Below are 15,304 nucleotides of genomic sequence, written 5' to 3' on the forward strand. Positions count from 1 at the left end.
CTGTCAGAGCCTTCCATGCACTTGAGAGCTTCAGCTGCTAGCTGATCTTGGTCTTCTTCAACTTTGCCATAAACATGGATGGATATTGAATTTCTTGGAAGTATATTGTTCAGCTGGTGCTTACACCCATAGAAGTGAAATGTTGCATCAAGACCAGCTGGCTTTCCCTTCTTTGTTGAGTATACTGCGCTTGGGAGGCCAAGTTGCTGCAGCATAGCGTCTAGAAGCACCTTTGTTGGAATCTTGACCTTTTCCATTTTGGCTGCTTAATGACAAGGAAGATGTTAGCAAGTGAAGTTTATCAATTTGTATTAATTAGTAGAAAGACATATAAGGATCACAGTAACCAAATGATATGTGTTATGTATCCATCTATAAAATGAGGCCCTCACTTTCTGTATTGGTAGCCTTCTACTGGCCTATTTTAATGCAAACGATTTTTGTTTGTATTTATAAAGCAGCATACTAATGTACAGTGCAAGTAAGCAGTTATATGGGGCCTTGTTTATGGTAAATAGAAAAGTACCTTCCACTAATAAATTTGTTTTTTTGCATGATATAAAAAAGGCAAATATTTGGCACAAATTTGCCGAAGTAAAATAGTATTTCAGTATATGCATTTGTTGCAAATATTTGGCACAAATCTCTGTCTCTCTCTCTCTCTATCTGCGTGTGTTTATGAAGGTTATCCGCACAATTGAAAGAGTGATGATAGAAAACTTCAAACACAAATCAAAATATACTTAGTAATAATACATAATGTTTTAACAAGCTTACGATTGATTATTTACAATGTTATTAGCAAGGAAAGTAGATAGCCAGACAAACATCATATCGGCGCATTGAAGTGATGAACATTAATTGAGCTATTGCTGCACGTGTCATCATCATTGAAAATGACCTTGTTGTCCAGCATAGCCGCTATATGGGCCTACATCTGTTGCAATTCTGTCCTAATCTTCTTCCCCGTGGTTGACTTCAAGTCTTTTTTTTACAAACTCAAGCGCCCCAAGGAGGGCCTCCCTGCTTCCATTAAAATCAGAAACCAAAAGGCTGGCAGTTTGAGTAACATCACAGACCTCAAAGATAAAGAAAACTACAATCATGTCCTCAAGATACACGTGCTGAGAGACAACAACACACGTCAATTGTTGCTTCACGAGCTGCCACCACATAGCACAATGCCTACCACGTGTCTCGCATGACCGCTGGTCTTGATTCCATCCACCAGTCTTCGTCCCATTCCTCCCCCTGTACTCGTACTGAAGTGAAGTGAGGAAGCAGCTGGAGGAGGCGGACGAGGGCACCTTGGGTTCCATCTTCGCGGCGGCTCACACTGCAACTTGGCGGTGGAGCAGCTCCCGCTGTAGCTCGGAGGCGCTGCGGCTCCATCTGCATCTCGGTGGCCCGGCAGCTCGGAGTTGCAGCGGCTCCATCTGCATCCCGACGGCCCAGCAGATCCCACTGCAGCTCAGAGCCACGAAATCGGTGTTGGGGAACGTAGTAATTTCAAAAAAATTCCTACGCACACGCAAGATCATGGTGATGCATAGCAACGAGAGGGGAGAGTGTTGTCCACGTACCCTCGTAGACCGATAGCGGAAGCGTTATCACAACGCGGTTGATGTAGTCGTACGTCTTCACGATCCGACCGATCAAGTACCGAACGCACAGCACCTCCGAGTTCTACACACGTTCAGCTCGATGACGTCCCTCGAACTCCAATCCAGCCGAGTGTTGAGGGAGAGTTTCGTCAGCACGACGGCGTGGTGACGATGATGATGTTCAACCAACGCAGGGCTTCGCCTAAGCTTCGCAACGATATTATCGAGATGTAATTTGGTGGAGGAGGGCACCGCACACGGCTAAGAGATCAATAGATCAATTGTTGTGTCTATGGGGTGCCCCCTGCCCCCGTATATAAAGGAGCAAGGGGGAGGCAGCCGGCCAAGGGGAGAGGCGCGCCAAAGGGGGGAGTCCTACTCCCACCGGGAGTAGGACTCCTCCTTTCCTTGTGGGAGTAGGAGAAGGGAAGGGGGAAGGAGAAAGAAGGAAGGGGGCGCTCCCCCTCCCTAGTCCAATTCGGACTAGCCCATGGGGAGGGGTGCGGCCACCCTTTGGGGTCTTTCTCTCCTTTCCCGTATGGCCCATTAAGGCCCATTACGAATTCCCGTAACTCTCCGGTACTCCGAAAAATACCCGAATCACTCGGAACCTTTCCGAAGTCCGAATATAGTCGTCCAATATATCGATCTTTACGTCTCGGCCATTTCGAGACTCCTCGTCATGTCCCCGATCTCATCCGGGACTCCGAACTCCTTCGGTACATCAAAACTCAATAAAACTGTCATCGTAACGTTAAGCGTGCGGACCCTACGGGTTCGAGAACTATGTAGACATGACCGAGACACCTCTCCGGTCAATAACCAATAGCGGGACCTGGATGCCCATATTGGCTCCCACATATTCTACGAAGATCTTTATCGGTCAGACCGCATAACAACATACGTTGTTCCCTTTGTCATCGGTATGTTACTTGCCCGAGATTCGATCGTCGGTATCTCGATACCTAGTTCAATCTCGTTACTGGCAAGTCTCTTTACTCGTTCCGTAATACATCATCCCGCAACTAACTCATTAGTCACAATGCTTGCAAGGCTTATAGTGATGTGCATTACCGAGTGGGCCCAGAGATACCTCTCCGACAATCGGAGTGACAAATCCTAATCTCGAAATACGCCAACCCAACAAGTACCTTTGGAGACACCTGTAGAGCACCTTTATAATCACCCATTTACGTTGTGACGTTTGGTAGCACACAAAGTGTTCCTCCGGTAAACGGGAGTTGCATAATCTCATAGTCATAGGAACATGTATAAGTCATGAAGAAAGCAATAGCAACATACTAAACGATCGAGTGCTAAGCTAACGGAATGGGTCAAGTCAATCACGTCATTCTCCTAATGAGGTGATCTCGTTAATCAAATGACAACTTATGTCTATGGCTAGGAAACATAACCATCTTTGATTAACGAGCTAGTCAAGTAGAGGCATACTAGTGACACTCTGTTTGTCTATATATTCACACATGTATTATGTTTCCGGTTAATACAATTCTAGCATGAATAATAAACATTTATCATGATACAAGGAAATAAATAATACTTTATTATTGCCTCTAGGGCATATTTCCTTCAGTCTCCCACTTGCACTAGAGTCAATAATCTAGTTCACATCGCCATGTGATTTAACATCAATAATTCACATCACCATGTGATTAACACCCATAGTTCACATCTCTATGTGACCAACACTCAAAGGGTTTACTAGAGTCAATAATCTAGTTCACATCGCTATGTGATTAACACCCAAAGAGTACTAAGGTGTGATCATGTTTTGATTGTGAGATAATTTTAGTCAACGGGTCTGTCACATTCAGATCCGTAAGTATTTTGCAAATTTCTATGTCTACAATGCTCTGCACGGAGCTACTCTAGCTAATTGCTCCCACTTTCAATATGTATCTAGACCGAGACTTAGAGTCATCTAGATTTAGTGTCAAAACTTGCATCGACGTAACCCTTTACGACGAACCTTTTGTCACTTCCATAATCGAGAAACATATCCTTATTCCACTAAGGATAATTTTGACCGCTGTCCAGTGATCTACTCCTAGATCACTATTGTACTCCCTTGCCAAAATCAGTGTAGGGTATACAATAGATCTGGTACACAGCATGGCATACTTTATAGAACCTATGGCCAAGGCATAGGGAATGACTTTCATTCTCTTTCTATCTTCTGCCGTGGATCGGGCTTTGAGTCTTACTCAATTTCACACCTTGTAACACAGGCAAGAACTCTTTCTTTGACTGTTCTATTTTGAACTACTTCAAAATCTTGTTAAGGTATGTACTCATTGAAAAAACTTATCAAGCGTCTTGATCTATCTCTATAGATCTTGATGCTCAATATGTAAGCAGCTTCACCGAGGTCTATCTTTGAAAAACTTCTTTGAAACACTCCTTTATGCTTTGCAGAATAATTCTACATTATTTCCGATCAACAATATGTCATTCACATATACTTATCAGAAATGTTGTAGTGCTCCCACTCACTTTCTTGTAAAATACAGGCTTCACCGCAAGTCTGTATAACACTATATTCTTTGATCAACTTATCAAAGTGTATATTCCAACTCCGAGATGCTTGCACCAGTCCATAGATGGATCGCTGGAGCTTGCATATTTTGTTAGCACCTTTAGGATTGAAAAAACCTTCTGGTTGCATCATATACAACTCTTCTTTAATAAATCCATTAAGGAATGTAGTTTTTTTATCCATTTGCCATATTTCATAAAATGCGGCAATTGCTAACATGATTCAGACAGACTTAAGCATAGATACGAGTGAGAAACTCTCATCGTAGTCAACATCTTGAACTTGTCGAAAACCTTTTTGCAACAATTCTAGCTTTGTAGATAGTGACACTACTATCAGCGTCCGTCTTCCTCTTGAAGATCCATTTATTCTCAATGACTCGCCGATCATTGGGCAAGTCAATCAAAGTCCATACTTTGTTCTTATACATGGATCTCATCTCAGATTTCATGGCCTCAAGCTATTTTGCGGAATCTGGGCTCATCATCGCTTCCTCATAGTTCGTAGGTTCGTCATGGTCAAATAAGATGACCTCCAGAACAGGATTACCATACCACTCTAGTGTGGATCTCACTCTGGTTTACCTATGAGGTTTGGTAGTAACTTGATCTGAAGTTTACATGATCATCATCATTAACTTCCTCACTAATTGGTGTAGGAGTCACAGGAACAGATTTCTGTGATGAACTACTTTCCAATAAGGGAGCAGGTACAGTTACCTCATCAAGTTCTACTTTCCTCCCACTCACTTCTTTCGAGAGAAAACTCCTTCTCTAGAAAGGATCCATTCTTAGCAACGAATGTCTTGCCTTCGGATCTGTGATAGAAGGTGTACCCAACTGTCTCCTTTGGGTATCCTATGAAGACACATTTCTCCGATTTGGGTTTGAGCTTATCAGGATGAACTTTTTCACATAAGCATCGCAACCCCAAACTTTAAGAAACGACAACTTTGGTTTCTTGCCAAACCACAGTTCATAAGGCGTCGTCTCAACGGATTTTGATGGTGCCCTATTTAACGTGAATGTAGCTGTCTCTAATGCATAACCCCAAAACAATAGTGGTAAATTGGTAAGAGACATCATAGATTGCACTATATCCAATAAAGTACGGTTATGACGTTCGGACACACCATTATGCTGTGGTGTTCCAGGTGGCACGAATTTGTGAAACTATTCCACATTGTTTTAATTGAAGACCAAACTCGTAACTCAAATATTTGTCTCCGCGATCAGATCGTAGAAACTTTATTTTCTTGTTACGATGATTTTTTACTTCACTCTGAAATTATATGAACTTTTCAAATGTTTAGACTTCTGTTTCATTAAGTAGATATACCCATATCTGCTCAAATCATCTGTGAAGGTCAGAAAATAATGATACCTGCTACGAGCCTCAATATTCATCGGGCCACATACATCTGTATGTATGATTTCCAACAAATCTGTTGCTCTCTCCATAGTTCCGGAGAACGGCGTTTTAGTCATCTTGCCCATGAGGCACGGATCGCAAGCATCAAGTGATTCATAATCAAGTGATTCCAAAATCCCATCAGTATGGAGTTTCTTCATGCGCTTTACACCAATATGACCTAAACGGCAGTGCCACAAATAAGTTGCACTATCATTATTAACTTTGCATCTTTTGGCTTCAATATTATGATTATGTGTATCACTACGATCGAGATCCAACAAACCATTTTCGTTGGTGTGTATGACCATAGAAGGTTTTTATTCATGTAAACAGAACAACAATTGTTCTCTAACTTAAATGAATAACCGAATTGCAAAAAACATGATCAAATCATATTCATGCTCAACGCAAACACCAAATAACACTTATTTAGTTTCAACACTAATCCCGAAAGTACAGGGAGTGTGCGATGATGATCATATCAATCTTGGAACTACTTCCAACATACATCGTCACCTCGCCTTTTACTAGTCTCTGTTTATTCTGCAACTCCCGTTTCGAGTTACTACTCTTAGCAACTGAACCAGTATCAAATACCGAGGGGTTGCTATAAACACTAGTAAAGTACACATCAATAACTTGTATATCCAATATACCTTTGTTCACTTTGCCATCCTTCTTATCCACCAAATAGTTGGGGTAGTTCCGCTTCCAGTGACCAGTCCCTTTGCAGTAGAAGCACTTAGTCTCAGGCTTAGGACCAGACTTAGGCTTCTTCAATTGAGCAGCAACTTGCTTGCCGTTCTTCTTGAAGTTCCCCTTCTTCCCTTTGCCCTTTTCTTGAAACTAGTGGTCTCGTCAACCATCAACACTTGATGTTTTTCTTGATTTCTACCTTCGTCGATTTCAGCATCACGAAGAGCTCGGGAATTACTTTCGTCATCCCTTGCATACTATAGTTCATCACGAAGTTCTACTAACTTGGTGATGGTGACTAGAGAATTCTGTCAATCACTATTTTATCTGGAAGATTAACTCCCACTTGATTCAAGCGATTGTAGTACCCAGACAATCTGAGCACATGCTCACTAGTTGAGCGATTCTCCTCCATCTTTTAGCTATAGAACTTGTTGGAGACTTCATATCTCTCAACTCGGGTATTTGCTTGAAATATTAACTTCAACTCCTGGAACATCTTATATGTTCCATGACGTTCAAAACGTCTTTGAAGTCCCGATTCTAAGCTGTTTAAGCATGGTGCACTAAACTATCAAGTAGTCATCATATTGAGCTAGCCAAACGTTCATAACGTCTGCATCTGCTCCTGCAATAGGTCTGTCACCTAGCGGTGCATCAAGGACATAATTTTTCTGTGCAGCAATGAGGATAATCCTCAGATCACGGATCCAATCCGCATCTTTGCTACTAACATCTTTCAACATAATTTTTCTCTAGGAACATATCAAAAATAAACAGGGAAGCAACAACGCGAGCTATTGATCTACAACATAATTTGCAAAATACTATCAGGACTAAGTTCATGATAAATTTAAGTTCAATTAATCATATTACTTAAGAACTCCCACTTAGATAGACATCCCTCTCATCATCTAAGTGATTACGTGATCCAAATCAACTAAACCATGTCCGATCATCACGTGAGATGGAGTAGTTTCAATGGTGAACATCACTATGTTGATCATATCTACTATATGATTCACGCTCGACCTTTCGGTCTCCGTGTTCCGAGGCCATATCTGTTATATGCTAGGCTCGTCAAGTTTAACCTGAGTATTCCGCGTGTGCAACTGTTTTGCACTCGTTGTATTTGAACGTAGAGCCTAGCACACCCGATCATCACGTGGTGTCTCAGCACGAAGAACTTTCGCAACGGTGCATACTCAGGGAGAACACTTATACTTTGATAATTTAGTGAAGGATCATCTTATAATGCTACCGTCAAACAAAGCAAGATAAGATGCATAAAGGATTAACATCACATGCAATCAATATAAGTGATATGATATGGCCATCATCATCTTGTGCTTGTGATCTCCATCTCCGAAGCACCGTGCTTGTGATCTCCATCTCCGAAGCACCGTGCTTGTGATCTCCATCTCCGAAGCACCGTCATGATCACCATCTTCACCGGCGCGACACCTTGATCTCCATCGTAGCATCGTTGTCGTCTCGCCAACTTATTGCTTTTACGACTATCGCTACCGCTTAGTGATAAAGTAAAACTATTACATGGCGATTGCATCTCATACAATAAAGCGACAACCATATGGCTCCTGCCAGTTGCCGATAACTCGGTTACAAAACATGATCATCTCATACAACACATTATATCACATCATGTCTTGACCATATCAGATCGCAACATGCCCTGCAAAAACAAGTTAGACGTCCTCTACTTTGTTGTTGCATATTTTACGTGGCTGCTATGGGCTTAGCAAGAACCATTCTTACCTACGCATCAAAACCACAACGATAGTTTGTCAAGTTGGTGCTGTTTTAACCTTCGCAAGGACCGGGCGTAGCCACACTCGGTTCAACTAAAGTGAGAGAGACAGACACCCGCCGGTCACCTTTAAGCAACGAGTGCTCGCAACGGTGAAACCAGTCTCGCGTAAGCGTACGCGTAATGTCGGTCCGGGCCGCTTCATCTCACAATACCGCTGAACCAAAGTATGACATGCTGGTAAGCAGTATGACTTATATCGCCCACAACTCACTTGTGTTCTACTCGTGCATAGCATCAACGCATAAAACCAGGCTCGGATGCCACTGTTGGGGAACGTAGTAATTTCAAAAAAATTCCTACGCACACGCAAGATCATGGTGATGCATAGCAACGAGAGGGGAGAGTGTTGTCCACGTACCCTCGTAGACCGATAGCGGAAGCGTTATCACAACGCGGTTGATGTAGTCGTACGTCTTCACGATCCGACCGATCAAGTACCGAACGCACGGCACCTCCGAGTTCTACACACGTTCAGCTCGATGACGTCCCTCGAACTCCGATCCAGCCGAGTGTTGAGGGAGAGTTTCGTCAGCACGACGGCGTGGTGACGATGATGATGTTCTACCGACGCAGGGCTTCGCCTAAGCTTCGCAACGATATTATCGAGGTGTAATTTGGTGGAGGAGGGCACCGCACACGGCTAAGAGATCAATAGATCAATTCTTGTGTCTATGGGGTGCCCCCTGCCCCCGTATATAAAGGAGCAAGGGGGAGGCAGCCGGCCAAGGGGAGAGGCGCGCCAAAGGGGGGAGTCCTACTCCCACCGGGAGTAGGACTCCTCCTTTCCTTGTGGGAGTAGGAGAAGGGAAGGGGGAAGGAGAAAGAAGGAAGGGGGCGCCCCCCCTCCCTAGTCCAATTCGGACTAGCCCATGGGGAGGGGTGCGGCCACCCTTTGGGGTCTTTCTCTCCTTTCCCGTATGGCCCATTAAGGCCCATTACGAATTCCCGTAACTCTCCGGTACTCCGAAAAATACCCGAATCACTCGGAACCTTTCCGAAGTCCGAATATAGTCGTCCAATATATCGATCTTTACGTCTCGGCCATTTCGAGACTCCTCGTCATGTCCCCGATCTCATCCGGGACTCCGAACTCCTTCGGTACATCAAAACTGAATAAAACTGTCCTCGTAACGTTAAGCGTGCGGACCCTACGGGTTCGAGAACTATGTAGACATGACCGAGACACCTCTCCGGTCAATAACCAATAGCGGGACCTGGATGCCCATATTGGCTCCCACATATTCTACGAAGATCTTTATCGGTCAGACCGCATAACAACATACGTTGTTCCCTTTGTCATCGGTATGTTACTTGCCCGAGATTCGATCGTCGGTATCTCGATACCTAGTTCAATCTCGTTACTGGCAGGTCTCTTTACTCGTTCCGTAATACATCATCCTGCAACTAACTCATTAGTCACAATGCTTGCAAGGCTTATAGTGATGTGCATTACCGAGTGGGCCCAGAGATACCTCTCCGACAATCGGAGTGACAAATCCTAATCTCGAAATACGCCAACCCAACAAGTACCTTTGGAGACACCTGTAGAGCACCTTTATAATCACCCATTTACGTTGTGACGTTTGGTAGCACACAAAGTGTTCCTCCGGTAAACGGGAGTTGCATAATCTCATAGTCATAGGAACATGTATAAGTCATGAAGAAAGCAATAGCAACATACTAAACGATCGAGTGCTAAGCTAACGGAATGGGTCAAGTCAATCACGTCATTCTCCTAATGAGGTGATCTCGTTAATCAAATGACAACTTATGTCTATGGCTAGGAAACATAACCATCTTTGATTAACGAGCTAGTCAAGTAGAGGCATACTAGTGACACTCTGTTTGTCTATATATTCACACATGTATTATGTTTCCGGTTAATACAATTCTAGTATGAATAATAAACATTTATCATGATACAAGGAAATAAATAATACTTTATTATTGCCTCTAGGGCATATTTCCTTCAATCGGTAGATGGCGCCGCCGTTTCTCGTATGGGTGAGCCAAATCCGCGCAGTTGCCACTGTCACTCCCCACCGTAGGTGGCGTCTGTTCCGGCTCTGCTGGCACTCCCTGAAGCTGGTGACTTTCCATGACAAAGGAGGCTCCAGCAAGACGATACGACTGCTGTTTCCACTCAGGTAAAAACTAACCTCCTTCGGTGTTTGATGTCTATATTTTTTTTCGTGAGCTCATTAGTTTGATCTCCATCGGTAGTAGTTACCTCGCTGCTGGAAAATCGAACTTTAATTCACCCCTGCAACCTTAGCTTCTAGAAGCCATTGTCAAGGGCGGGTGCATGGTCCTGGATAATATTTAACTGATCTATGACGAAAGAAAAGAAATCAAAATCGAATACACATCAGCATAAGCTTTAATTTATCAAGAAAATGCATTTATATAATTTCTAATTAGCTCAGATTATAGTATAAACAAAAATAAATTACAACATGTTCAAATGAATTATGAGGGCTCAAGACCTCGAACAAGATGTGAAAACCCAAAGTCAGATAAATTCTAACTGCACACCTACTTATAACTACTTCCTCTGGCCGAAAATAAGTGTCGTTGAGTGCTAAATTTGACACTTATCGCATGCATTTGTATGTTCGCTAAATCAAAGAAAAAATAAAGCAGGAAGTACATAAAGTCCGGGCTGGTCAAGGCTACATTGACAACCGCTACATGGGAGGAATTAGACTTTGTTGCTAGTTAGTTCGTACAATACAGTCTATTCATGCTAACAACATTTGCTATTACTCTTAAATCACACATCATGTTTCTATTTTCTAAATTAGGATAGTGACCTCGATATAGCAGAAAACAAACACACGTGTAGCTAGCTTAATTACCTCACAAAGCTATTACCAAGGAAGTAGCAAAATCTTCAGCTCCTTCTGGTTCTTGATCTGTTTCCACTTGAGCAATCCCTCTCTACCTCCCAATCTTCACTGATGCCTGCAAAAAGTATGCACATGGGACTGCATTAAGATAGCCAAATGAACAAATAATCCAACAAAATCATTCACTATAACCAAGAATAGTTACCTTCCTAAACAACAACATGAAATCCTCTAGATAGCCTCGTTTCAAAAGAGAAAACTGAACAACTATAGGATGGCAGAGACGCCAAAATAGCTCAAATAATCCAGCCACTGGCTGATTTCTAGGCATTATTGTGACACATACTTGCACTTACAATAATAAGTTAGAAAACCAGTTTTGGCCTTCATCACACAAGTACCGAGAAGACACTTCCTGCTCACTGATGAGTGGCCTTACTTAAGTACCGAAAAATCAAAACAAAATGTTGATTTCAAGAGGGGAAGCAGACACAAGTAACTTCAGATATTGCTGTCATTTAAGATCTATACTGGAAGATGTTGTATCAATAACTATATACAATTCATCAAATAAACCTGCGACAACATGCACACAAAATCAGAAAGAATCGGAAATGTTTCGTGCTTTGTAGAAATCTTTATAATTGAAAACTAAATATATAAAACTCATTGCAACTCATCTTTGTTTAGTACAACACTCTGTAACATGCAACCAAGAAACTCAAATTTTGTTCAACTTTCATACCCTCAAAACGCATGGCTAATTACTGATTGCAAGAAGTTTTAACTCACATAGGAGACAATACAACTCTATTTCACTTTAGATCAAGGATTCTGCCAAACTTTTGAAACTTATACCATAAATTCACATCTTATCTCTGCAAAGAAATGCAAAATTATGTAGAAGATAACATGGAGTTATTTTCACAAAGCCTCTACAGGATGGGATAGAGCTGATAAAGAAGAGTGCCATACCACTTGATAATCAGTGTCGGCCTTCATACCTGAGAAGAGCATAACAGAGGAAAACTTCATAGTATTGAATAGAAAAATATGCAAAACACACACAATGGCGGGTAATAGCATGCTTACCTGTACCACATGTATTTTGTAAGAAATTGCATGGCATCAACAATGAACTTGCCGTCAACTTGCAGTACATGGAAATACTGCAGGACGGCTTGTTCCCTACATTTGATAAGTTCACCATCTTGTTACGATGATATCAATAAGAAACAATTGCACATAATGGTACAGTAACATTTCCGTGATACCAATGATTCGTCATAATAAGAAATAAGGTGTAGAATTAAAAACTATAGAGGAAATGAATGTACATAGGTCATTATGCAGTAGAGAAAGATATAACCAGCCAAAGTGATAAATCAGTCTCTATGTGTAAAGGCTGGAGGCTATATTCTGATAAGTGAGGATCCATCAAAGCAAAAGCAATCCAAGATTATCTTTCCTAAAAATGTAGATGAATGAAATAATGCTTCGCATTCAGTATGCCATTCTTATTTCTTTCAGGACATTTAACAAGGAAATTCACAGAAATTAGAACATTACTTAAAATCATCTTTATTACCCGTGATCGTGAGCTTGTCAACAAAGTTAATTTGTGTCGTTGTCCCTTCCTGAGATTACCCTGGCAGTCACCTCATTATTGACCTATATGCCATCTGACAGCATCAAATACCTCCTTCCATGGCAGAGGGTATATTCTGCACCATTGCCACTGCAAAGGAAACATGAATGAACTAAATGAGCATGTAAAGACTATAAGAATAATATACATATGCTGACACCTTGAACTAATAGTACAAAATTACCCATCGCCTGCACACAACACACAACACCCACCTTATCGCAAATATCAAAACAAATTTGTGAAAAATCAAAGACACAAATTCCACTCAAAGATAATCATATGCAATCCTGATATGTTAACCATTTGATGAAATGCATCGATCACATATCAAAACCAACATTGAGACCCAGCCTACTGATAGAGGCCACTATTTATAACCATTTTAATGGGCATTAGCTTTAACCTAAGAGCCTGACACATTTACGCATTGACAAATTGTAAAACATACATTGTGAAAACTAATTATATTCATTCATTGGCCATGCAACCATGTGAATTAGAACCTTACCAGATAGAGTATCTACATGAAAAATAGATACAACATAACAAGATAAGACAAAATAATGTTATGTATCAACCCGCAACCAAAAATATGTTGGCAATATGAGGAAAATCATCTATAAAAAGTGTTATCTTAACCATTAATTCATAGTATAACATCACCATAAAATATCAGTATACTTGTATATATAATGTGTTGAATAAAAGTTGTACAACTCATTCCATTGAGCTGTGGGTCCGGCCGTCCGGGAATAAGCATGAGCAAAAATATTTAAACACTTCATCTGACATTGGACCACTGGAGGTGGTCAAGAAATTAACATCTGTTTCCTGCCTGAAGAAAGAAAAATAGGCAGAAAGTTTGCACACTATCTTGACTGACTGGTATGATTATTATAAAGAAAGATCATGAACTGCAACTCTTCCCAAAATATATAACGCAGATGCACCATTTCAACTACAGCATGGGATAATTTGGAACAGTTTCACTGTAATAGAGGAAAATTATGCCTAAACTAAACTTGCTGAGAACCTCGCCAGGCGCTCAAAAAAGTATCACTCAAATTTGGCGCGGAACACACAAAATATCTTGTTGAGAGACGATGCTACTCTTTATTCCAGTTAGCTATATAAATGATACATTTTACTTTTTTGCACTTCGTCAAGCAGGTAAAATCTGTAACAAAAGAAATGTTCACACAAATGAAACACTGAAATTACCTTTATAGATAAATATAACCAAGTCAACAAGCAGTAGATGCATTAGACCAGTCTTGCATGCCGTCAACTAAATGGAAGACAACCAGAATATACCGGATTTGCACTGAATGTTGGCTGTTTCTGTCAAAGGTGTTGCTAGCCCTCTTTTGTGTGAGGCAAAACTTGAGAAAGCAGCAACCCGTGAAGAAATCGTCGGCTACCAATCACATGGTCAGCAGCTGAAACAACAAGAAATTAAGCAATTAGTTAACTAAAATTAAGAACAATAGACTTCAAATATGAATCTGAGAGGCAATGAACGGGGGAGGCATTTTTCTCTCTAGAAATTCTTCTAGCAACAAAGAATTTGTGCATAGAAATAGGTGTCTTCCTTTAGTTGAGCTTTTCAGTATGAGAAATTACCTCGAAAATCCTAGAATAGTTGAGATTTTCATATGTGGGCCTCTTCATGCCTTCTCCACTACTGCCTGTTGCCACTTGTGCTGGTTAGACCTAAACTGTGATACAAAAAATAACACGGATTAACAGAGCAAGCTCCAAAACTCTACAGCAGGAAAACTATCCGAATCTCGCTGCAATGCAAAATGAGTTTGCGCATTAGTATGAAGTGACTCTCGTAACTATATTGTCTATTCAAATCTTATTAGCATTGCTTGTCATACCAAACCAAAGTTTCAGATTTCAAAAGTACCTGCATTAACTGAAAACCATGTACACCGAGCCCGTCCTGTTTGGACTCCTTTACATGTGTTTCTTAAAATTATCTGAATCTCACTGCAATGCAAAATAAGTTTGCGCATTAGTATGAAGTGACTCTAGTAACTATATTGTCTATTCAAATATTATTAGCATTGCATGTCATACCAAACCAAAGTTTCAGATTTGAAAAGTACCTGCATCAAAACCTGAGCACAATCACCCCTTAGCCCGATTCTTCCAAAACCTGAGCATAATCACACACAAAATAAGGAAAATTTAGTATAACAGCCACATCAATTCATTCATTTTGGTTATTTGCATCAAATTGGGAATCAATCAATGTATCAAAAAGCGAAACCTGATGAAGCATCAGGGAAATTAGCAGACCATCCTGCACGGCCTGAATTATTACACCACCCACATCAATCAAATTAGTATAACAGCCTGAATTACTATTTGAAAAGAATAAATCATGAAAGAAGTGGACAAGAAACCATGAAAGGGTACCAACAGAGATGGAGGACAAGGGGCGAGAGTATGGGCCGCATGTCATCCAAGAAAATCTCTACAATGGTGGGATGACGTCGACGACAAAGAACTAACATGTGGTTCAATTCCTTCCTCTTCTCCTCTCACTCCAGCCCCCTCTTTTCCATCCCTCTCTTTCAAACACACGTGATGTCCTCCCCAGAGCAGTCCTCCTTGAGCATTTATACAAACAGCTGGTGGTCGCATCTGCAGCCTCAAAAACAGATCACAATTTTAGAAATTATTATGTGCATA

General features: G+C 41.2%; 2 long non-coding RNA genes across 3 annotated transcripts; both read right to left on the reverse strand.

Annotated features, from left to right (window-relative positions):
* Nucleotides 1–212: 212 nt before the first annotated feature.
* Nucleotides 213–11,253, reverse strand: LOC123164396 (uncharacterized). Of its 2 annotated transcripts, none has more exons than XR_006482383.1 (3): nt 11,156–11,253; nt 10,960–11,065; nt 213–262 (listed from the first exon to the last, which is right to left on the reverse strand). It is a non-coding gene; the product is annotated as an uncharacterized lncRNA (long non-coding RNA). The 2 variants fall into 2 exon arrangements; XR_006482382.1 differs by lacking the exon at nt 213–262 and adding an exon at nt 10,093–10,432.
* Nucleotides 11,254–11,753: 500 nt separating this feature from the next.
* LOC123170557 (uncharacterized) lies at nt 11,754–14,921 on the reverse strand. Its single transcript, XR_006485251.1, has 7 exons — nt 14,880–14,921; nt 14,716–14,765; nt 14,514–14,596; nt 14,225–14,319; nt 13,823–14,040; nt 12,539–12,688; nt 11,754–12,138 (listed from the first exon to the last, which is right to left on the reverse strand). It is a non-coding gene; the product is annotated as an uncharacterized lncRNA (long non-coding RNA).
* Nucleotides 14,922–15,304: the final 383 nt, after the last annotated feature.

The sequence above is a fragment of the Triticum aestivum genome, chromosome 7D (genome assembly GCF_018294505.1).
Source record: "Triticum aestivum cultivar Chinese Spring chromosome 7D, IWGSC CS RefSeq v2.1, whole genome shotgun sequence".
Classification (NCBI taxonomy): Eukaryota; Viridiplantae; Streptophyta; class Magnoliopsida; order Poales; family Poaceae; genus Triticum; species Triticum aestivum.